The sequence below is a fragment of the Opisthocomus hoazin genome, chromosome 2 (assembly GCF_030867145.1).
Source record: "Opisthocomus hoazin isolate bOpiHoa1 chromosome 2, bOpiHoa1.hap1, whole genome shotgun sequence".
Lineage (NCBI taxonomy): Eukaryota > Metazoa > Chordata > Aves > Opisthocomiformes > Opisthocomidae > Opisthocomus > Opisthocomus hoazin.
In genome coordinates, this window is record NC_134415.1 from 116,165,599 (window position 1) to 116,191,590 (window position 25,992).

The following is a 25,992-nucleotide window of genomic DNA, read 5'->3' on the forward strand; positions in this document are numbered from 1 at the left end:
GGCTTTTCAAATGGTGTGACATTTAAAAGGAAGAAAACTGTAACTTGAATGAAAAAAACCAAAGGGAAAAAATGAATTTTTTTCCCCAGCACGAGGATGGTAAAGCAGTGGAACAGGCCACCCAGGGAGGTTGTGTAGTCTCCATCCTTGGAGGTTTCCAAGACACAACTGGATAAAGCCCTGAGCACTTGGCCTCATCTCAAAGCTGGCTCATCTTTGACTGGGACTTTGGGCTAGGCACCTTCTGTGATCCCTTCAAATCTGAATTATCCTGAATTATCCCAAGACACAATATGCAGCCAGTATATGAGAAGTCTACAAGTGTAGACTTAATACATAGTTAAACTGTTATTTTCTTCTTTAATCTCTATTATTTTCCTAATACTGTATGTGCTTTTTTGAAAACTAGTGAGCATTGAGCTGATGTTTTCAGAAAATGGTCTACAGTGCTCAAAGACCTCTTTCCTAAGTGGGTAAGAGTCCATCATTGTGCACATACAGTCCGCAGCTGCAGCAAGAGCAGAGAAGAAAGAGCATCAAAAGGTGACGTTGTGAAGTGTGGCTGTGGAAGCAACATCTGTCCATTCTCTCTGTGCAGAGTTACTTCCCTGAACTTGGACAAAAGCAGGTAGCAAGGAGGAGGTATCTTGGGAATTGCCTGGTTCAGTGGATGCTGCTGTTGACTGAAGCACTGGCAAAAACATTGGCTGAAAGAGAGAGTTGTCTGCTGTGAGGGGAAAGGATTGCATTTTGTGCCACTAGCATGTCCATCGCCCCTGGTACGCTCCTGCACTGGGAGAGACTGAGCAGAGCTGGACCCAGCTTTAGTTCCCTGACTGGCGCTGGTGGCTGCTGCCTTCTGCCTGGGCAGCCTCTTACCATTCTTTCTTCACCCGCTCTCTGGGTAGGTAACTCTTCCAGCCAGCTGCCTTTGCCCTGCCACAGATCTCCAAATCTCTATAGAGTATCCATACTGTCAGCGTCTTGCCTGTGACTTCTTCCTGCCCTGAGTGCCAGTATGGCTTGCTAGAGCTATCAGGCAGCTCTTTTATTGCACATCCATTGTTTTTAATTTATTAGTACTTAATTTAACCTGCCTTTTCAATCATCTACTACTATGAGACATGCCTGCAACATTTTAAAATCTATATTTGGGTATCCTGAATGATCTTCTGTCATTTCACTGTTCCGCACTGTACAATGTATCAAGCTTTGTCACAGTAGTGTTCACCAGCTTCTCCAGGTGACTGGAGAATATGCTGAGAAACAGTCCATCAGTCAGTCATTGGTGTCCCACTCATATTTACCACTCTTGTGGTGCTGAAGTTGGTTTAAGCTATAGGTTGCATGTCTTACCCTATAGCTAGTTGTTCAGCAGCTTTGTATTTGAGTAAAAAACCTCTGGACCTGGTGATAACTTTAATTCCAACTGACCTGTCCATTCCAAAGCTTCCTTTGCTGTCCATCAGGAAGAAGTTCTGACCTGCAGAAGTTGTGCTGACATGCGACATCTCTGAAGTGTTCTAGAAAAAGCATGTATCTAATTTTATAGAGATTTTTTTAGCAGCAAAATAGATAAGACATCTGATTCTCTCTGCTTTCTTTTTTTTAATGTTTTTTATTTTTCAAGTTTACCTGTTGTTAAAATAAAAACTCATCCAAATTGTAAGCCCTGACTTAGTCCTCTTATCAACTGCAACATGAATAGCATCAGTTTGAGATGATTATTCATGCTTGTCTGGAGATTGTTGCTGAACTGTAAGGATTGTTTCTGGTCTGAAAACTTTGTTGCACACACCAAGTTCTGAGCAAGTTTCTGCTACAACATAGGAGTGGTACTCTTGTCCTTTTGGGGTGCAAAGGCTATTGTGAGGTAGTGTGTATACAGAAGGTTGGTAGGAAATACTTCTGTACGTAGTGCAAGATGGCACTAGTTCTTAAAAAGCATATTGCAGCCCACAACTCAGGAAGGAAAGTCTTGATGCTGGCAGTCTGGGTAGTTGTCAAAAGTTATTCAAAAGTTCAGGTCTCTACTTTGCCTTGATTTTTGGAAAAGCTCTGCCCTGGTTTTGAGATATGAGATTAATATGGTTCTTTAAATTAGGTGAGTGCACTGAGGTGCAAGTCTCTTGAGCATGAAAATAGGCAGCACGCCCTTTTGCTGCAGCACAGCATCTGCTCATTGTGGCACCATAGCTTATTTCTGACCTTTGAATAGAAGCGTCAGCTGCATTTAGTTAAATTTAAACAATTTGCCAAGAGCTGCACTTGCTGTGCCTTTGAGAGAGAGGGGGTTGAACACTGTGCTGTGATATAGGTCATGCTGCAGAGGAGAAGGTGGAAGAAGCTGCTCGATTGAATCACATGCTAGGCATATGAGATTTGGTAAGTCTGGATTATAATTTTTTGTAAGTCTTCATTTCTGGGCAAATTGATTTGAGTTTTACGAAGATTGATCAGTAGAATGTTTTGATATGGCAGATGTTACTGTTGTGCTCAAAGAGCCTCCTTAGAAGGTATCTGTCTTTTGTTTGTGAGATGATCCGGGGAATGTGAGTAGTTGTTTCTATGCCCTGTGGACCACCTTCTGCTGACCTTACATGTGTCATACCTCTTAGTTGCCCTGTGAGGCCACCAACAATGAAGAAACATGGGCTAGAACATCGAAAGTTTTAAGAGGACTTGTAATTCCTACACCTTCATTGTGTCTGGCCTTGGCCTTGCAGTAGGTAACTTGCTGCTGGATTTCAGGCACAATCAGTAGAAGTAACTGCCTGATAAATCTTCACACATCACCAGAGAGTCAGGTGCCTCTGAAGGCCTCCAGAGGGAGATCCTGTCCACTTAACTAAAGTGTTTAACTGCAAGCAGACAAGATCTTTTAGAAGTCTTCAGCATCACCTTCCTCTCTCCATAATCTCTGTAACAAACATAAACACTTTAGAAGGGCTGGTTTATTGCGTGTCTAAAATTAAGTCCTTAGGAAGAACATGCTGGCTAGCTGTGATTATATTTGATTTTTGAAAGCCATGTACTAGTTACCTGAAAGTGCTTCTAGTCAGTCATCGCAACTGCTGAAAGTGAAAAAAGACCACTTGCACACTTTTATCATTCAAGCTGATAAGTCAGAAGACTTGTGCCTATGGTTTCCATAAGTGTAAAAGTGATTATTTCATAGGTCATGATATGAAAAAATCCCACTGGTTACTTTTTCACTTTCATTTGCTATTGCATCGTCAGATTATACTGTTATTTAAGCCTGGCTTTGTCAGGGAAAAGTTTGGAAACTTCTTTAAAAAAAAGCTATTTGGAATAAGGGTCGAGAAACAAAGAGCACAAACAATAGGTAAGCTGGATTTGGGAGATAACTAACTAACTATCCAGGGCATTTTTCTTTAATCTGTACAGATCTTTTAAACTAATCTCCAAGTGGCAGGCTTTGGCTACTGTGACTAGATTTCTTTCACACACAGATAATCCCCCAAGATTTCCAGTTTTTCCAGAAGACTTCCACTTTCCCTTCATATCCCTGGTCTTCCCTGTGCATCTTCTGTTGTGTGACTCTTTTTCTCCTAGGGCTGCTGAAATTGCCTGGGCTTTAGACCCGAGAGCCGCACAAGGCACGTCTGGTTGGGAAGATACCATATCCAGTGGGAAGCAGGGGTGAGGATGCGTGAGGCTGGAGAGGAAGAGGCGGGGGGAGGGTGAAGGGGTTGTATTCTTGACCTTAGGTAGCTGGTGCTGAGAGGTAGCGTATTGTGTTGAAGCACAGTCAGAGCTAGAGTTTGTGGATGGGAAGGAGGGAGCAAGGAGGAGGGAGGAGGAAGCTGGGACAGCGAGGGGGGAGGAGGAGGAGGGAGCAGCATCTCTATCTTTCTTTGCAGACCACGCTGCTAAACAGCGAGGGGAGGCTCATGCTGCCCTAATATCCATCACTCCCTGCTTCCAGCGTGGTCACAGGCAGCAACAAAGAGGGTCTCAGAGGTAAGATCCTTGCAACTTGCAAAGCTGCAGTCTCCGCCAAAATAAGGAGGAGCAGGAGCAGCAACAATACAGAGAAAAGATTATCAGCACCTGGGAATGCTCTGCGACGGCTCGGGGAGGGGACTGGAAGCCCGGGTCCCCTGAAGGCTCGGGAAGTGTTAGCAGCAGCAGCGAGCAACAAGAGCGGAGTAAGAGGGGAGCAGATCAGGTCCGAGGGGATCAGGATACCAGCTAGCAATGGTCAGCGGTGGGCAGTTTGTGTCTCCGCTGCCTGGGTAGAAAGAGGAGAGAACAGGGTAGAACTATGAAAGCAAATGCTGTGTTACCTGAAATACATGGCTAAGTAAGGCTTAACAAAATATATGAGTGGTTTATTTGTGCAAAATATAGTTCTGGAGTGGACAAAACGATTCATTAATTTGTGCATGTCAAAAGAAAAAATATGAATGAAAAGCAAAGCTAAAGTCTGCATATTTTTTCAACATTATTATGTGAAAGTTGATTTTTCATTTTAGGACAATGTTTCAGTTCAGCAATGCATTTAATAGCAAGAGGAGAAAAAAAGGCAAAACACCCAAATGAAATGTTGGGTGGTTTTTTTGGGGGGGTCAAACAAACTGTGCTGTTTGATAATTATTGTAAGAAAATATTTGTGATACCAGAACAAGGTCTGCTGTTTGGCCTGAGAAATACTGTTTCATTTCATTCAGGAAAAAAACCAACATAATTTTGTACTGGCCTGAAATGAAATTTACAATCATGTGTGATTCATCCACTCAGCCTAAAAACTCAGCAATTTGGTTAGGTGTATTTATAAAGTGAATTGTTTATTTTTAGTTGCAGATACTGGAAGCTTAGATGAAGGAGACAGAAAGTACAACATCTCTACACTGGAGAAATTGATGCTTGCTTTTTTCTTTGTGCTTTGTCTCATTTACTTTACTTTTTAAGGTATGAGCTACCTTGGTTTTGATCTAACACCTCATACACTCTTCTGAAAATTATTGACTAATAATGGCAGTAATGTCAGTGTTTGTTGTTAAACATGTTGAACAAAGTACAAAGAAAATTAACAGAGGCTTGTATCTCTTATGAATAAGAGCCTTTAGGATTTAATGTATTGTTTTCCTTATGATACAGAATCAGTCTCCAAAGGTGGACATTCTGGAATATTTGTGCTTAATTGGAAAGTTCTGTGTTTTCATCTCCACACTAGGTAACTAAAATAGCTGTAGTGAGTTGATTTGGTGTATGAGTGAGGAAGTTAGAACCCCCATTCTCTGCTGCCTTGGGGAACTTGGAGATGGTGGACCTGATTTTCATCAGTGTATATTTACTGGTACAAAAGTACATGGGATCAGCATCAGGTTCAGTACTGGTCTGCTTCACCATTGCCCCATTTTTCTTATAAAAGAGAGAAGAGCCACGTCACAGCAATGGGCTTTTCTTTCACCAGTTTTTACAGTGGTGTTAATTGCTATTTCAGGGCTTACAGTTCTGTTATTATTTTAAAATAACAAAAGTCTGACTTTGGTCACCTTATCTGGTGTGGTAGTTGTCAGCTCCAGCTTTGAAATTGACTTCAGTCAGTAGAGAATCAGGGCTTTTGTTGAAAAAACAGAATAACTTCTTTTCCTGTCAGCCTACTCCCTTGCTTATACAACTTGTTTTATTTTTTTAATCTGTCTTTTGGTTTGCTGACTGCAGGAATGCCCGATATATATTTGAAACCTCTTGTTCTGTCTTGTCCTTAATGTACAGCTGTTTAAGAAAACCTCAAAGGAATTGAGGCCTTAAAAGTGATATTTTGTTTCTTTAGAAAAACTAAACAGCCTACATACAAAATTGCCTTTTTTTTTTTTTTTTTTGTATTTGACTGCGGTTTTAATTTTCTGTGGCTTCTGCTAAAGAAATGGAACGGTCTTGCTTTGGAAAGGTTTAACTGTGTCATGTGCATAAAAAACCAAAACAAACCTGACACAAATCTACTGCTGCAGGTAAAATTCATTTGAAGCTAACATTCTTTTCTACTGAGACAACAGTTAGCTATTGTTCTCTTAAAACAACCTTCTATGAACTGTATTGTTCTTGAAGTTTATAAGGGCTGGATGCAAAGCTCCCTGAAGTCAGGAAGAGACATTCCATTGACTTCAAATGGCTTTGAATCAGGCCTGTCACGTGAGATTAGCTCCTGACAGAAGATCTTATAAGCACAGGCGCAGAACATAATGATTTAGGGAAGGAATTTCACTTATGCCATGATCGTCTTTGCTTTGTGAATATCTGTTAGGCACAATGCTTTTGAAGCAATGCTTCATTTATTTTGTGTTAAAAATGTGTATATTCCTTGGTATTGTGAATATGTAGTTCTGCAGAAATTTTCTTCTAGCTTAGGTCTCAGATGTGTTGTCTATTTGTGTCTATAGTTAAAGACTTTGTTAAGGGAGTCTGTCTTTGGATACGAAAGTTCAGGATCTCTTAGATGAGATTTCATAGCCTCAGTAATACTAGGTGTAATATACACAATGTTAGGGAAAGAGTTTTCTAATGTGAAATAGCAAGTTAAAAGCAATGGTTTGAATTCTGTTTTTCTTGTTAAACTAAAAGAACATATTCCATATCAGAGACTAATGGCTTCCATAGTTCCTCTTTTAAAAAAAAAACACAACACCTGCCCCCCAAAACCCAGAAGAGATTGCTCTTCAAGTTGTCAGAAGTGGAAGTCATTTTGACATTTGGAGTCTTTCTGCATTTGAAGCTTATGCAACTTACACCATGTAAAAGGAGCCATGATAAAACCATTATCGTTTTATATAACAAAAATAAACCAGGAGCATTTTACAGCATGCATTATGTAAGGCCAGATTTGGATTAGGAAGTTGTAAACTTTCAGAGGTGATTCTTTTTAAATAAAGGAAAGCCTGTCAGACTCCTAAACACTCTAGTGATGCTGGACATAATTATCTTTAGGGAAAAATTGCCTTTGGTTCTTATTGATTGTGGCTCTTCTAATGAATACAAAGTCTGCACAGCAAATGATAAGTGATCTGTCACTCCTTTTTTCACCCTCATACAAAATAAAGCATTTACTTACTGTCAGCTGAGATCAGGCACAACCATGGGTTTATTTCACGTGAATAAAAGCTACATGAAGAGCATAAAACGCTAGTGTAACTAAGAACAACCAAAATCTACATACAAACATACCTACTGACATAAAAAACGTGACTGCATTCATGTACTACACACATGCACAGGGAAAGCATTGCGTCTTTAACTACAGCTGAAAATTCTTTGCTTTTTTCCAACTTAGACTGTGGTTAATGACTCAGTCAGTCTGCAAATCTAACTCTTCGAAACTTCTGCTACACAGACTGTGGCAGGCGATACTGTAATTTACTAATGAAATTTCAGTGTGTGACTTTTGCTCATTTTGTAGACATTTGTAGCTGTTCCTTTATAATTGCACCTAAGGATTCCAAAGAACATTGGTTTGTTTTTCAATTTCCCTTCATTTGCTATTATCCTTGTGTTGCCTGTCATGCTTGAATATTTATGTGAGGAATATAGGAAGTCTAAGAAGTAACATAGCGAGTGGTGTATTTCTGAAGAAACAGTAAAAGAAAATTGCCATTTAGACATTGTATATCTTAAGGAAAAATGCTGTCAAATACAAATACTGATTGAGTGTTAAATGAAGAAACTATCTTTTTTCTAGCTAAACAGTACAGCAGCACTTTATGAAAAGAAATCTGTAATGATATTGGAGGCATATTTTATGTAATTATGCAGTAGATAAAAATGTGAAATTATTTGCAGAAAGTATATTAACATCACAGTCATAAAAATAAGCAGTACTGACAAAGAATTCCCATCAAAGATGTATTTATGAGAATTCATCCTGATACTTAGCTTAGTGACTCTTTTAACACTTTTTGTGTTCTTTTAAATGGTTGTCTGCAGAATATATCCTTGGTTTTTAGCCTAGCTGTCTTAGTTTTTAGAGCTCCTTAGTAGGAAAGCATGGGGCTAGGTCTAATGCTTTTATGAGAAAGAGAAAATCCATAGATTTTGTCACTTGGAGTGGGAAAATTTTATTTCCACATTTCTTATCCCTTTTCCAAGGATAAACATTTATTTCAAGGAAAAATGATATGATCCTTCCTGTGAAGTTCTAGTGTTATTATACAGTGTTATGAAACGATAAGCTAGTTTCTAACGATTATGACAGCACTTCTATTAAGATTTCATCATACAAGTTCTTTTCTACAGGATATATGTATCAACTATAAGAGTATGTGAAAGGGTATGTAGACAGGTTTAAAAACACAGGTTTTGCTTCTGTCAGCTAGAAGCTTAGTGCATTAAAAAAGAAAAGGATAGTTTTTTCTGATTTGGAACCACATTTTCACATGTTTTCAAAATCTCTGTACTCTCCCAGTTTCTGTATGAACTAGAGATTAAAGTAGCAAAGTACTACCCCGTACACAAAGCGATCAAACCATAGGCATAGAGTGGTGGATAAAACTATAGATATCACTGGTGAAATGATTCAGGATGTTACTTGTAATAACAGTAGTGAAAATATTTTTGAAGACAAGAATGATTTGGAGGTTGCTGATAAGTTGTAAAGATTGTTTAGTCCTAATCTGGCAGCTGTTTTCATCATTTTCACCCTAGAGGTAATGAAATGGTTGATTTATTCTGTAAATGTGTTTGTTTTTAAAGAAAACATTTGTGACATACTTGACTGTGATGGAAAGGATGCTCTAGTTAAGTGAGGGATCCAGATCTCAGTGACATTTTTGTGTAGATGGATCTATAAATGGTTTCAGCCCTAATTGTTCAAGACCCATGCATGAACACGCTGTGGAGATACACTTAGACATATACATGTAAATTGGGCTCAGTCATTCCTGCCATCTGTGAAAAAGTCACTTGTCACTCCCATTTGAGATGGAAATGCCAGTCAGTTCAGACTTGCTAGAATATGTCTGACTTTGATGAGTAGTTTTCAGATTTATCATTTTATTAAATCAAAAATCTTCTGTCAACAAGTGTGTATGTTGTTGGTTATTTTCCCCCTTGTTCTGCTATATTCCCACATTTTTTATCATTTGTCATCTTTTGCATAAAGAAGAGCATAGCGTTCACATCAGTGGTAATTATGTCTCTGCTGCTCAAAGTGGCCTCGAAGCAAGAGAGCCTTAAAGAAAGCAGATAAGCCAAGCCTCATCTTCTCAGCGTGAGACAAACGTTTGACCTGATACCCAGCCCCCCAGCTATAATACAAGCACCTTGCCCACCTACAACACAGCATTATATTATATCTCCTGCTTTGAAGTTCATGGGATGCTGGGAAAGCAGGAGAGGAATCTTGGTGATGTACTGTGGTACTCTGCCTCACAGTGGGGTCTCCATTTGAAAGACTGTTTAGAAGGAATATTTCCTAGGCAGTGGCATTAGTCCAACCCCGTGTGTGTGATACATCGCCCAGCATGGTGGGGGCCATGAGACATCAACCAGGCCTACTCACGAGAGAGGGTGGCTGAGCAAAAAGCAATGTACAGTGCACATTCTGTGTTTAGAAGAGGTTATGGTGACCTGGAGAAGTCCACTTAAATTCTATGGAGCAAATCTGGTGCCGAATCAGAGAGATGGAGTTTGGAAAACTCTGGTCTTCCACTGATACTGCAGTCCATTCTCTAGGGGCAAGCAGGCTTCCACAATGTGAAACAAGGGTGAAGCTCCTCAAGGAGAACTTGCTATGGTTTTAATATTGTTGATGGATTATTGTGGAATTTACTGCCTCTTGTATAATCTGAGTGTATTGGAACGCGTTTCCTCTTGGCATTTAAAGGATTGTTTAAGAAGTTAATTTTATGAAATAGTTGAAAATTAATTTTTGTCTAGCAATGCTTGTCTAGGTCTTGCTCAGATTGGAAAAAAAAGAAGTTTTAAGTATCCAGCTTTCAGGGCAGTAAGGTCAATCTCCTTAAGTCCTAGGCACCAGTCAGAAAATCACCGAGGAAGATTTTATTGTGGAGTTTGATATCAGTAAAACTTGTTCTAATTCTTACCACTGTGGAGGATGCTGTGTGCTGTTGCTCCAGGTCAGAGAGCATGGCAATGCACAGTTACTGACAGCTTTGAACAGCTGAGTTCTGAACCACTGGTTAGATCCTTCCAACTGCTATTAAGTTTTGATACCAGGCCTCAGAATTCATCGATAAATATTGAGTATTTCTCTGCGGCCGTGTGTGGCAGGTTCAGGTTACTGTTGTAGATCCCCAGACATTGATCTGTGATATTAGGAGAAATGGATAGCAGGCTCTTTGAAAGTCCATTTCTTTTTACGTGGTACTTGTGGGAGAACTATCATACTGTACATTTTCTTGCTTATGGAGCTCTTTAGGGGAAACCTGAATACAGGAAAGAAGATATACAGTAAAGCATCTCATCTTGTCTTGCTTTTGAGAAGTTCGTCCTCAAAATGACAGTGAGATTATTTTTCTATATGAAATACAAGTTGTCCTATAATGTTGCTGTATCTTGGCCACCTTTTAAAAGGCAGATGTAAATTTCATAGTACTGTAACTTAGAAAAAGCAACCAGCCTTCTTTCTCCATGCCTAAAACAGCAATAAAATTAACAAAAATATGAAGTGAGTGAGATTTTAACAACTTGCATTTTTAGAGTATCTTCCATTTGCCTGTGCTAGCCCACTGATGAACATTGGGACCCATACTGCTGCTAAAGTTCACATGACCCTGTCCCGTCCCACTCGGTGGGTGAAGGGAGAGGTGATCTATTTTGATTCTCTGCACTGTATCTAGCAGTCATGACAAAGACTGAAGAAGCTTGTTAAAAGAACAACCAACCAACCAAAGCTTTACTTGGAATTCAGTGAGATTACAAAAGGTGGTAACTTTGCAACTTCGTAACATTACTTTTAGCGCCATGCGGTTAGAATGGATGCTGACTTGGCAAAACTTACAACAAACTAAAAAGTATAGCAGATAGATAGACAAACTTACAACATCACTACCCCTGTGTGTCCAGAAATTCAGAGACAGAGAAAGAAAGGAAAACAAAAAGAAAGATAAGAGGTATCACCACCCTCAGATCCAGCGACAACTTCTGTTGGTGGTCAAGGTCCTCCGCTGATGGGTGTACATGCCCGCTTACAATCACATCGCATGTTTATACTCAAAAGTTACAAAAAGCTCCACCTAACTAACACAGTTATTCCACCTGTCTAATGCATATTCATGGTGTTGCACAAGTAGGGTCATGTGTGCTTGCACGGGAATTGTGCTGAGCCAGCAAAGTCATCTGCGCCTGCGCGGGGGGGTCTCAGAGGGCCTCTGGTGGTCGTGTGGGGAGGAAAACCCACACTTGTTTTGTCCTTTTATGGTCATGTGTCATCTGAGGACACCAGAGTGCTCATTGTTCTTGTCAGCTCCTTGTTTCGCAATTTCACAGCAGATGTAGGTCCTTGGTTGAGCAAGTTTGTAACCATGAGATGTTGCTTATCTTGGAACACTGGCTGCTATTCAACCAGAATTCAGAGGTGGTCCTCAACACTTCATTCCACCTCAGGGGTGGGGTACTGTTGTGCTTAGGCAATGGGCGTAGGGGGGGTCTCGGTGGTCTCATGGTCCCCCCTTGCCTACATGACATTGCAGGAGAGAGGTGGGCTTCGCAAGCTGGCACCCCGCCTCCGCAGGGTTCTGCCTGTCTGTCCCAGTCCCTCATCCAAATGACCTCTACAGACCCCAACCTGAACCACAGACTATTTCCTTTGCAAATTGTACATGCATAGACAAGAGTTTACAGCCTGAACAGCTAGCGTATGTTATGGATATATGTGTACTTATACACGTATACTATATATGTACTGTGGCTTAGCTGCACGCTTGATCAGCTGCTCTGTCATAGTTACCCATGACTAAAAGCTTTTGTCTGTGAGGCTTTAATAAAGAAGTAAGAGACTAAGACTTCACCTGTTTTTTAAACCTGTAACTTAAAATGTTAACAACTGTACAATCTCAGGCAGTGACTGTGTGTAGTTGTCTAAGAATGATAGTATATGTATTTTTGTGTGTGTGTATCTTGTTTTGCTTTATGCAGTGAAGTTTCCTGACACGTTCTGATGTTTATTTTAGTGCTTTTCTTTCTGTTATGCAGCCAGCATTTTGTACGCACAAGGGAAAGCCAAAGGTAGCTGAGGGATGCAACTGGGAGTATCAGTGGGTATAAAGAAGAGTGCAGCAAGTGAGGCAGGTGACTCTGCTCCTCAGTTCGTTCCCAGGTTCCAGCCCATGGATGACGTTCACTCTGCGGTGTTCTCTCCTGGATTCTCTTTTACAGCAATTTCTCTCTGAGGCAAAACTTAAGTGTGGTTCTGGACCTAATTTACTTCAAAAGCTGCTCCCACTGGACAATATGGATGACACACTTATGACTTTCTTAATCCCACACAGTTTTCTAATACTATATAAGTAGGCCTCGTACCCTGTGTATAATGTGATGCAACATCCTAATTTGTGTATCATGACATGCTTTTAGTTCCATGCCAAAAAATGTTGCTCTGGTAAAAGCTGCACTACAGCCTGCACAATAATTGAATTAAAGTGACTTGGGGAAAAAGCACACACAGATAGTTATGCCAGGGCTGTGGAGGCCCAGCAGAGGCCCAAAGACACTTTGGCTGAGCATCAAATGATGGGAACGTGATCCTGTAGTGTGAACTCAAGCGATTCTCCATCCCTTGACATAAAGGCCAGGCATCTTTTCCTGGGCCAGACGCTTTTAGCAGTAGAGGTGTAAGGTCGCGCTGACAGCCCAATCTGGATGCAAAGTGGTGATGAGTAGGATGGCTGCAAGAAAGCAAAATTTTATGGTTGGCACTATCCCCATTTCAAATTAGCTATACTGCTTCACAGTCTTTTCACTACTAGGTGGCATTGCTTTTGCTTGTAATTTGGTGTCTTTGGCAAAGCGTTCGTTTTCTAAAGAAAAAAGAGTATCTTGAATTCAAGCTAAATCTTACAAAGTGTTGGAGTGATCCCTTTAAACTTTGCAAATGAGGTCTTAATATACAGGGAAAGCTTCCCTGAAGTTTGTTTTTTTCACTGTGTGCTTCTGTGGATCCAGGATGAAATACATTTTTCTTTTTAAGCCTCTTCTTTTGTTATATCCAATTGGAAATTGCTTAAGTAATCGTGTTTGTTAGGTTATGTGATGAAAGTCTGGCAACTCCTAATGAGGTTGACACAGTGGAGAAAGAATAGTCTGACAAATAGCAGGACTGCAAAGGAATAATCCATTGATTCTTATATCTTCTACCTACATTGGAATTAAGTGTGACTGCAGCCACAGAATTTGCCTACACTCAGGGCCGTGTATAAAAGCATGCACATGAAAATCTAATATGTTTTAATAAGGCTTTATTCACACAGCCTCTTCTGACTGCCACTGTGCTGGCTGAGCAGGTGACTGCCCCTGTCCCTCATTATTGCATTTCTGTCAGAGGTTATCACAGGTGACTCTGCCAGCTGGGCTGCTCCCATTCCTAATCTGTTTTTCTTGAAACGAACTGAGGTGGTGAAGAGCTGTTGTTTTAACAGTTTTAACTTTTTCACTGAAGAGATTGAGGGATTGCTCACAGGAGCACTTACATGGGTAAAACTGGCAGGGCAATCATTTACAACATCAGAGCAGTAATGAGCCTCTGTAAAAGTGGTTGTAATCTTTTTAGTGGACACTGCCAGAACTGGAAGATTTGTCGGTGGCCTTATATGCATTGAATTCACGCCACTGACTTTTTAGTCTTTTCATGTTGCTGTATAGACATGACCTTAGGTTCCTATATATGTTGCCTGTTCCGGTGTAGCGTATGTTATCCATGGTCAGGATTCAGTTAAATGAAGATATTTACAGACTTGTGGTTCACCAGAGCTTTTTTTACCCTGGTTTAAATTTATCTGCTTTACATTCATGCTGGAGCTGCTCTGAGGGCTCTGTACTGATTTAGAGTTGAGTGTTCTGTCTAAGGACATGCAATTTATTTTTAAAAAAACAAGAGTAATCACTGAGTAAAAATGCTCAGGGTCTGGTTTAGTTCAAATCCACCAAAACCAACAGGATCAGTTCTAACAGCCCTTGTGTATGACTATTATCAGCATTTTGTCTGAGAACTTTTTGAATTCTAAAACTTAAAAAATCCCTCCTGTTTTTTCCCTTTTTTCTACTATTTGCTGGTATATTCCTTATTTTTTATAGTAGTAAATTAGTATAGAGGAGAAGAGTGATTCTAAAGATGGCAAGATTCTTGGTCATTCTAATGACACTCCATTCCATTTATGAATTCAGTTTTGCTCTTTTCCAATAGACATCTATGTTAAAGCAAAAAAACATTGGCTGAGCTGAGTAGATAATATTAGGTGAATTAGAAGTTGCTTTAAAACAGGTATCATAAATCCCAATGTTTGCATTATAGATTATGAATAGTTTTATTTTTAAATGATGGAATGTATGCTTTCTTTATCTGTTGCATTATTACTAATATGTCATTGACTTATAGATTAGGAGGGATATCGTCAGTGTAGAAAAAAGTTGTATCAATGGTAGTTTGAAAAAAAATAATCAGTGCAAAACTGTTTAACACTTGGGCATAGGTTTTTAAATTAAAGTTGGTTTAGAACGGTGTATACTGTGAAATCTGTCCAGTTTTGGACGAGCGTTTGTCCTCATTCCCAGCAATATTTAGTGGTGTGTTACAGAAATGGTTGTCCAAAGCACAAGAGACCAAATATTGACATTACTTCAGGCTCCAAATTTGTACATACTTATTGATCATCAGTAAGTTTGTCTTGTTAGAGGTATTACTTACATATGTGCTTTCATTTATGTATCTAGAATGGGTTTTCAGCAGGACTTCCCATAATAATGCGGAACAGAAGGGTGTTTCTCTTTGTGTTTTCCTGGCTGAGCTTATGCAGAAAATGCTGTTAAAATGCTGCAGGACATGTATGGTTTTGCTGATGTTGTTAGGGGATGCCCAGTGTCTTGGCTAGATGTGTACCCAAGGAACTACAGGCCGGTCAGCCTCACCTCCATCCTGGGAAAGGTGATGGAGCAGCTTATCCTGGAGGCCATCATCAAGCAAGTGGAAGAAAAGAAGGTTATCAGGAGTAGTCAGCATAGATTCACCAAGGGGAAATCATGCCTGACCAATCTGATAGCTTTCTACGATGACATGACTGGCTGGGTAGACGAAGGGAGAGCCGTGGATGTTGTCTACCTTGACTTCAGCAAGGCTTTCGACACAGTCTCCCATGATATCCTCCTAGGGAAGCTGAGGAAGTGTGGGCTGGATGAGTGGTCGGTGAAGTGGATAGAAAACTGGCTGAACGGCAGAACTCAGAGGGCTGTCATCAGCGGCGCTGAGTCTAGTTGGAGGCTGGTAACAAGTGGTGTCCCCCAGGGGTCAGTACTGGGCCCAGTCTTGTTTAACTTCTTCATCAACAACCTGGATGAAGAGTTAGAATGTACCCTCAGCAAGTTTGCTGATGACACCAAACTGGGAGGAGTGGTAGATACACCAGAAGCCTGTGCTGCCATTCAGCGTGACCTGGATAGGCTGGAAAGCTGGGCAGAGAGGAACCTGATGAGGTTCAACAAAGGCAAATGCAGGGTCCTGCACCTGGGGAGGAACAACCTCATGCACCAGTACAGGCTTGGGGTAGACCTGCTGGAGAGCAGCTCTGCGGAGAGGGACCTGGGCGTCCTGGTGGACGACAGGTTAACCATGAGCCAGCAGTGTGCCCTGGCTGCCAAGAAAGCCAATGGGATCCTGGGGTGCATCAAGAAGAGAGTGGCCATCAGGACGAGGGAGGTTCTCCTTCACCTCTACACTGCCCTAGTGAGGCCTCATCTGGAGTACTGTGTCCAGTTCTGGGCTCCCCAGTTCAAGAAAGATGAAGAGCTACTGGAGAGAGTCCAGTGGAGGGCTACAAGGATGGTGAGGGGACTGGAACATCTCCACTACGAGGAGAGGTTGAGGGAACCGGGCTTGTTCAGCCTGAAGAAGAGAAGGCTGCGAGGGGACCTTATAAATGCTTACAAATATCTGAAGGGTGGGTGTCAGGAGGATGGGGCCAAGCTCTTTTCAGTGGTACCTAGTGACAGGACAAGGGGCAATGGGCACAAACTGAGGCACAGGAAGTTCCGTCTGAACATGAGGAAGAACTTCTTCCCTCTGAGGGTGACGGAGCACTGGAACAGGCTGCCCAGGGAGGTTGTGGAGTCTCCTTCTCTGGAGATATTCAAGACCCGCCTGGACAAGGTCCTGTGCAGCCTGCTGTAGGTGACCCTGCTTCGGCAGGAGGTTTGGACTAGATGACCCACAGAGGTCCCTTCCAACCCCTACTATTCTGTGATTCTGTGATTCTGTATTATTTCTATTTGACCATTTTGTTGAATTTTTATCCCTCAGAAAGGGGGAAGATGAAATTGTTTGATTAAAAGTACCCATGGTCATCTCTGATAGTTTTGTGGAAAATATATTCTCTAAATATTCTGGAAGACAATGGAAAAATGATCCAGTTATCTATCACACCGTGTCTAGGGAGGAAAAGATTTTGAAAACTGTTAAAATTACATTTCTTCTTAAACTATGAACAAAAGTATAGAAATTGACAACAGTCCTTAAATGACAGCATACACACATTTAAAATGTGTACATTTGTTGAGTGAAATTACATTAGTAAGCTCATACATCTGCATCTTAAAACTGGAATTCTGTATGACACTGACAAGGTAGAAGTACTGTGGGTGAGTGTACACAACGCGGCGTCATCAATAAGCTTTAGACAGAGAGGTTTGTCAAAGAAAGTAGATGTTTGAGAATATTTTCAAAACCGGAAAATTTAGGTTTTTTCTCATTGACACTTTTCCTTCCGCTCTTTTTGTAAAATCTTCTTAGCATTCCCACTGGTACATTAGGACACAAAGCATTATGAAAAACAGAAGAAATCCTTAGTTTATTGGCTAAATTTGGAAAGAATTTTTGACATGGCTGACCATCCTTCAAATAAGATCTTAGCGTCTGAGTGCAGAGGTCAGGGTATAGAAGCCTTGGGATATCAAAAGGTGGTGAGAAGAATGGCTGGGATTTCCAGCAGCCGGAGAAGGCTCTTTTGTCTCCAGTGGTCAGTTGTTGAGGATGATGCCTGTGGACATCAAAGAAATGTCTAAACAGTGTTATCTAGGCCTGTCCTTTGCCCCCTGCCATGTAATGGGCCCCTTTTCAGTAAAACATTGGGAAAGCTGAGAAAGTGAGTTGTCCTATGCTGGCGCTATTAATTCAGCAAGAAAGCAGATCAATAACATTTGCACTGACCAGTAAAACAATCTGTTATTTTCTGAAAATGCAGATTAGTCAAGCCTATAAATTATACATTACACAGCCAAGAATCAATTGAATGAATGTTTTTTTATAATATATATGTTATGAGACCTTACTTTCTAAAAAATTCCTTTTGTGTCTATTCTAACATATTACGGGGAGCTGTTCTGAGAAAACAAAACAAAACCATCACCTTTCTTTAACACTTGCAAAAAAGTTTTGGCTCTTGTTATTCATGGGTTGTGTGTACTGAGGTACTTTTAAAGTAAAAAAATGAGCTGATATTTGATGCAATTCATACTTAAAACATTGACTTTGATGTCTGAAAGAGTGATGCCATTGTTATCAAGATAGATTGCTTTCCTCATCAATAAATAAAAGTTACAGTATCAAAACACAGCCTCTACCAAAAATATTTCAGCTCCTGTATTGCCTATTCACCCTGTTTGTACACAAGTGAAGGAATCACCATCACCAGCTTTTTCTTTGTGCTAAATGCAATCAAAAAAATCTATTCTGAAAATGTTATGAGAGAAGTAGTCTATCATGAGCATTTTCTATCAATACCTGTGTGCAAAAGCAAAACCTATTGTTTGCTCCTTGGCACTTTGGATTTCTTTTTAGAAATCAGAGTTCTCTGAATCCCCAATTTTGCAAAGAGATATTGCAAGTTTTGGAGGTGAACAATCAGGGTGATAGTCTGGGGCTCTAGCTGTGTGAGAGCTCATTTAGCCTAAGATAGGTAGTAACAGAGAGGAAGTCAGACTAGAAATGGGCCTTTGTTTGTGATTCCCATGAATCTATCTCTGGGGTTTTTTGTTGATTCAAAATGAATTATAGTGCCTATGTCATTATGCAATATTGCTGTCATTCCTGAACTACGTAGACACAATGTAAGAAATATTCTTTGCAGGACTGAGCAGTCAGTAGAATTTCTGGTTATGGGTCGGTCTCTAGCAATGTGTAATAAACCCAGCTTTTAGGATTCACTGCTGCCCACATTTTGCTAAGGGTGTGTTATTAATTAGAATATACTTGAAGTCTTTGCTGATAAATTAGGCCACAACAATATATATAATTGCATTATTGTCGTAAGAAAACTATATAAATTCAATAACAGATACTTAAGCCAAATGGTAATGTGAGTATTAAAAATAAAACAAACCTGCAGTTGGCACTTTCTTAAAAAGAGGAAATTGGAGCTAGGATTTGTCAGTACGTAGTTGTGTGACATCTTGAATTATAGCTAAAAATGTAAGTGTGATGGGTTTTCAAAAGTCAGAAATAATCTTTTTAATGAGAATGTGTTTCTCTACCTTATTTCATTTGATCGTGAGTTAGAACTGAAGAGGAAACTGATATAAATTTATGGGTAAACTTTAACTAGAAGAACATGTATAATAGTACAACTCTTGCTAAACTAATTAACAAGTAACAGATGTGCTGGGATGATTGTTGTTTATTTGGATGGATATTGCACTTGAAAACTGACATAGTGTGCTGTGAGATGACTCACCATTACTTACCTTCCTATATCCTCACCTAGTGAAGAAGGTGAAGAGCTACAGATTTGCTAGCACACCGGGGTGACACCAGAGAGGCTAGATGGTTTTCATTGCTACACTGAGAGCCCAAAGTAAATGCTTCTCGCTTCAAGAACATGGATCTTGAACATTGATACTGTATTCTAGAGTTAATATATTTTATAATATATAATATGATATAATATTGCTTTTAGAAAAATATGGAGAGCAAAGTATTGCACCTCTTATAATATTTTATACTTTTCTTAATACAACTGCATTGTTTTTCTTGTCATAGTTGCATCCTGACTTTGCAAACAACTCTGTCCCTAGCTTTACACAAGAGAACAGTTCCAATGAGTGAAGAAGGACAAAGGCCACGCAAAAGAGGAGTGTTTACAGAAGTGAGATCCTGATCCTTTAGTTAAATTCTGATCCTCTGTCTAAACAGATGAGTTTAGATTTTTATTGGAAGTGATACGTGACTACAAGTATTATAGTTCAGCAGTAGCTTAGATAATAGCCTTAGCTAATGAGTAGGTCACTGCTGTTTGCTAGCTGAAGGCATATTCTGTTATGTCACAAATGCATAATTTATAGGTAAGGATAAGAAGACAGAAGTCAAGGAAACAAGAGAAAAATGTAATTTCTCGTATAAAGATTTCCAGACCATATTTGAGGTTTACAGAGTTGCCTCTTTATTTGTCTCTACTGGATGCTCATGCAGTATTTTCTGCTGTATGAATTTATGAACAGTCTTTCTTTCCCCACCACCATTTAAAAACGTATTTTTAAAAATAGATTTTCTATATAATACTCCTAGTGACTGTGGCCATCATCACTTAGGCGGTTGCTGCTGCTGGTCACTCATTCCCACAACAGTTGTGCAGCTGCATAGGTGGCATACGCATAGATGTGGCTGTATAACAAAATAGTTTAAGGGACTGATCTGGCTGAAAATCAACTTAAAAAAAGAAGCAGTAGATATTTTTTTTCAGCTAGGTCATGCTCTAATCCCACTAAACATGTCCATGTATGAATACCTGTGCAAAAAACAAAATAAGAGGCATGAATGTGTAGCTTGAGTCAGCCCAGAAAGAAGAGGTGCTCACTGCACAAACTGGAAAAAACTACTGAAAAATTTATTCCGAACCTGTGCTAAGGGAGAATGGTTTTCCCCTACTAACACCTACTTGTACGCGTTTGCAAATGTTCACATCTGAAGTAAGAAGTGCAAATTTGACATTCTTAGAAGCACAGAAATTGCCTTTTCCAAATTCAGATGGGCTGGCCTGTCTCTCTGATATTTCAGTGTGTCTGCTGTAAAACACTTGTCTGTCAAAATGATTTTTAAAAAATCCATTTTTAAGTACTGGCCTTCATTCTTCAACATTCAGTCTAGAGAAGCCTAATTAGAATTACAAGAGCTGCTGGAAAAGTCATTGTAGCTTTTGTAAAGGGAAGTCAGACATTGTAGATTTACATTCCTAATTGTAGGGTAGAATTAATAACCTAGTAATTATATGATAGTGTGTAGTGTTATAAAAAAGTGAAAAGTAATGTATATGCCAATTAAATATACATAGATCGTGATGTGGTCTGAATTAACCTGTTAAGACAGGTTTTAAAGTTGTTAGGTCAAAACTCAGTGGCAGTTAGGCAAGTGAAAAATTAATAATTATTAAGAGGAGAATAAAGAAAAAAAAGTAAAACAGTATTTTACTACTATATTAATTTGCTGTCTACCCATATCTTGAATAATGTGTGCAGTTCTAGTCTTAGAGTAGAGCAGAACCTGAGGAGTCCTGCAGTGGAGACGAGGATAACTGGAGATCTGGAGGAATTTCCGTAGGAAAGACTGGATGGGCAAGAGTTCTTCAGCTTTGGGAAGTACAGGAAGAGGGGATCGAAGTTCTAGGACATCTAGAAGGTAATGAAAGATAAGAAATTGTACTGGACATACTTATTCACTATTTTTCCTAATAAAAGAATTAGGGGAGCCACTGGAATTAACATCCAACAAATCTAAAATGAAGAAACGGGTTGCTTTTATTATTTTTTCTCTTCTGTTTTTCATGTTTGACTTCCCGTGCTTCTCCATAAAACTTTTCTTATGCATATGCTCATTTTCCACATGAGAATGGTTTCAATCTCACGTCTGAGCTATGTCACATATAAAAGATGTGTATGATGCGATGCAATTAGGGGAAATAGTTAAGCTTGAATTTTACAATAATTTCTGAGGAAGTGATCTCCTGTGGTGTTCAGCAAGGTTTAGATCTAATAGCCTTTCAGAAGTGAGTTTTGATTGTGGGTAACTAGAGATGTATTGATGTTTGAGATCTTAAATTCTGTCCCAAATTTATCAGAAAGAATGAGATGGGAAACCTGTTACACCATGGGAGAGTGCACAGGAATTTGAGTAATCTGAAAAGAAGTGAAAAGTAAATGCTACTGGATAACACAGGTTTCATGCTCAGAGAAGTTGCAACCTAAGTTCAGATGAAATTTTGCTGCAAACTGTATCAGCTCCCCTGCAGAAAAGAGGTTCTTAAGTTTAATTGCAGTATTTTTAAATGATCCTTGTTATCACTTAGCTGGTTAGATGCTTGAAACAATTTTAATTTGAAAGGAAATTAAAATAACTCTCTGTGCCAGGAAAACCGTAAACACAGGCTTAATGTATTTTAGTGAGAGAAACTTCTCAGACCATTTTGTCATCATATGGCTTTTTATTCTTTTCCATGTATGCTGAATCACCTGTCAAGTCTGACTTGCCTCAAGACTTGAAGAGCTGGCATTGCACAGTCAGTTCTCGCTGATACTACATAATGACGGGACAGAGTAATAGAGATGAAGTAAAAGCGGTTTAGAATATGCAAACTAATGAAAAACACGAACCTGTTCGTGAGGAGAAGGGGAACAGCCTTAAGAGATTTGCTGCTGAGTGCTCTGAGCAGCGTGTCATCCTCCGTGGTGTTCTATGTAACCAAAGGCGTGGAGCGAAGACAAGACTTAAATCGCTGTTTGGACAATCCACCCACAGAAACTCAGGAGTTGATGTAGAAGCTTTACCAACAGAAAGAAGGCAGATACTCAACTTGCTTATGTATTTACTTAGTCTAGAGGCAAAGAAAACGGTGTCTCTTCTCATGGTTGCATGGTTATATGTGCAGCTGCAATACAACCAGTGTAGTGCCTTTGAGTCTGCAAAAGTCTCAGAGTCCAGCTTTCTTAATCTGTCAGAACAATGGTAATTTTCAAGCCTAATGGTGTGTGAGTGTCAGTATCAGTTGTTTCATTGCTGAATATTGCAGTTCCTGGAAAGGAGAAGTAAGTGGAAGCGGAGCGTGTATATCATTTTTGGGAAGGGCATTTAGAGAGAATAGTTTTGAAAAGGCAGTGGATAGAATAGAAGTCAGAGAAAGTAGGATGAAGAAGGGAAAACTGTGACCAGGATGCACGTGGACTTGAAAGCAGAGTTTGCAGCGCTAAACTAAATGTCTTGTGGTGAGCCTGTGCACCGGAACTCCTGACTGATTAGAGTGGTTCCTGGTACAGTTTTGGCCTGTGGTAGTTAACAGTCTTCCAGCCAGTGCCTGGGGTGGGGCTGGCGTGCACTGGGGACTGTTCCCAATGTGCGTGGGCCTCACATATTGTCCCACCAGGCTCTTTCCCACTAAAACATTTCCACAGCCCTTCAGTTTCATGTGGTGAAAGCATCACTATGATGACTTGCAGCACAGCACTGGCGTTGATTAAAATGCTGTCTCAAACCACACATAATGGTTATGTCCACAAAGCCATAGGGCGCTACCTGTGTCCAAGGAGGGTAGCATGGGCATGCCACAGAATGGCCTGTGGCCTGGGTGTATTTAACAGTATAGACTTAGCAAAGGAGTGACATTTCCTGCTTGGATGTATCTGATAAACGGATGGGGTTGCTGTGAAACTGCAACCTCACATGAATGGGAGTGCCAGCCTTGCTGAGCAGCACTAATGACAGGGGCTTCATCTGTATGGGCCTTCCAATAAACTCATTTCTACGGACTGTGCCACTAAGGGCTGTTGAATGTGACATACAGAGAAAAAGGGACTAAAAGTTATTTTACTGCGTAAGGGGCGTATTTTGTCTTTGCCTTTTGTGCAAAATTCTTGTGAGGTCATGAAGGTAGAGCAATGAATGTCAACTGAGGAAGGAAACTACTGCATAAACAAGTGTCATGTTATGCATTGATAACTGAGCCTCAGGACACATAAGGCTCTGTGTCTATGTGTTGATATGTGTGTATATACAGGTGGTACCTACCCACCTGGTTTATTTTTGTCCATCACTGGGATATAACTGTTGCTTACAAACAGCTTCTTAATAGTGTACCAGGACACTGTGTCTTAAAAAATTAAGAGGGTGATGAGCAGAATTTATTCGAAGGAAGCAAAGCTTCAAAATTGCTTATAAAGTAAAAACCTACTCCATTAGAAAAGGTTTTGCAAAGCTCTAGTTTGGTAAAGAATAAACACCTTAATGGCAAGATGCTATTCATGTATTATAGAGACTGTTAATTAAATGGAGATGATGAGGAAAAGATAATAATATGCTATTTCAAAGTCCGTAATGTCCAGCACTGAAAGACGTTACCACTCAGAGTGTTAGAAGAAAAGGAAGGACTTCGATAACAGAATTCTAGCAGAGGTAGGGTTTGCAATTGTGTGAACCACTTACTCCTCTCTTTTCTTCTTCACAGCTTTTGGCACAGGAGACAACAAAGAAAAGTAATATTTCTAGGTGAAAGTGAGCTGGGCCCCTTGTGGACTTGACTTACACTCTTCTTTAGCCAGAGGTCATCTTCCTGAGTCTTAGGCAGCTTGTAGGCGAGCAACAGTTGTAATGATTACTCCTCAGTACTTATGGAGGTGGTTCCCTACAGAGGATAAATTCTTCAGAATGCTTCATAGATGGTTCATCCCATATTCTGTCATAGAACTACTGTTTGGGTACCTTTAATATAAAGTTTTCTTTATTCTTCAGAAGTTGAGTTCTAATGCAGTGCTGTTTCCTGAAAGTCATGTAATAGTGTTTACAAAATGGGCAGTACTTTGGGATCCAAGGCATTTTCAAGAAACTACTTTCTCAGTAAGTAGAAATATCTGTATTTTTCAGTGAGAAACTATATATAGGTTTAGAATACAAAAGCTGACATCGTAACATTAATGTATTAGGATGTCTTATGACAAATTAGGATAATCTTAAGCCTCCCAAAATCAGAGATAAGGGTCAAAGTGGTGGGACCAAGGTTCCCTGTGTTGGGCAAGTGAAATGATCTGCTCGGAATCAAAGAAAATTGTCATTTTCAAAGTTTGAATTAGAAGTCTAAACTTGGTGCCTACTGATCTTGTGTGAACATTTCTGAATGCATCTTCCTCGTGCTTTCAAATTATACCATAAAGCTAAGATATATTTTTCTGAAAGAGCCTTTATCAAATGTCTAGGAAAAAACCTGTCCTTTATATTAAATATTTACTGCTATGGAACAAGTGATATGTTTATGTAGAAAGTACTGGATGCATAATTACAGCAAAAATGGATGCTGGCAGATGTGAAAGAGCCACCCCTTGAAGCAAATAGTTTTGCTGTTGTACAAATTACAGGATGAATGCATGCTGGCAGACGTGGAAGAGTCAGCCCTTCAAGGCAAGAATTTTGCTGTTACATAAAAGCTTGTTCCTAACATGTCAATCGGTACAATATGTCCAGCTGTGGTGTTTCAGACATATCACTTTGTACTATTCGTGCTGTCTATTTAGAGTGCTGTTCCCTTCTTTCATCTAGTCACCTGAGCTCTGTGCTTTTAAGTCTTGATGGTGAGAGACTGTTCTCTGCTGCAGGGACAATGTACAGTGGATAATACTCAAATGTGAGAGCAATGCCCAGCTTTTTTGAAAGGCACTATCAACCAACTGAAATAGTGGTATTAAGAATAATATAAATGAGAGAGTGTCCTATTTTTTATACTTAAATATACAGTGAACTATGTGTCCTTATGCACCCTTGATGTTGCAGTCATGATCTTGTGGACTTCTAGCATATGCCACTAAGTCATCCCTTTCCTGTTCTGAAGAATCCCAGCCAACTAGATAGTTCTGAAGCTTGTTAATACTTTCAATCTTCCGTCTTGTCTTTCTTTGAACCTTTTCAGGTTCTACTATGCCCTTTTTGATACAGTGGACCCAAAATGCAGAGCACTCCAGTATAAGCAGATTATGGATTTATGCAGTGGCTTAATCATGTTTTGTGTTTTGCTCTTGGCTCCTTTCTGCTTAGTTCTTAAAATCTGATTTGCTTTTTAGCTTGCTATTGAAAAAAAAAAAATCAAATGTGAGAAGTCACTACGAAAGTCATTTCATACACTGCTGAGGTTTCTTTTCTCAACCAAGACACTGAAGTTGTAGGCCATTTTTTACTATAGGAATGTAAAATAATTTCAGGTACAAAGAAATAATTCTTAAGAGCCATTTTCTTTGATCACTATAATTACAAATATAAATACCATAATCATTAGGATTATACAACATGTATGTACAACAGAGAGAATGTGATTGTTATTACGTAGTATATAATTGCCATTGTGCTGTCTTAAGATTTTTATGGTAAAAAAACCCTACTACTTGCAATTTATATCCCTTTTTGTATAGATCTATTGCTGTGGATTGCCTCTCCTACTAATACTTTCTGTGTATGTGTCATATAACATGCAATAAGGATTTCAAACCAGAGCAAGACAAAATGTCAAACGGGGCAAAAATTTCATAATGACAGTGTTCTTCCTCTCCAGCTTCTTTTCTGTAGTACGAGGAGTTGAAAAATGGTAAAGATTTTAACAATGCTTTCAGCATAATGTCAGAAATCACACAACTGTCAAGTTCTAGTTTTGTTGAGGAATTTATTATCATTCTGTCAGACTCGAGTCCAGAATTGCTTTTTGATAAATTCTGAGGATAAAAGAGCAAACATTATACTTAATCATGTCATTTTATAATAAATGCTTGCTTTTTAAAATTTTTACTTTTTGT

General features: G+C 39.6%; 1 protein-coding gene across 1 annotated transcript in view; it reads left to right on the plus strand.

Moving 5' to 3' along the window:
- Positions 1 to 3,904: 3,904 nt before the first annotated feature.
- GREB1 (growth regulating estrogen receptor binding 1) overlaps positions 3,905 to 25,992 on the plus strand; it is a 103,289-nt gene continuing 81,201 nt past the window's right edge. The window contains exon 1 of the mRNA XM_009937413.2: positions 3,905 to 3,984. The gene's annotated coding sequence lies outside the window, so the exon portion shown is untranslated. The remainder of the gene's footprint in view (positions 3,985 to 25,992) is intronic.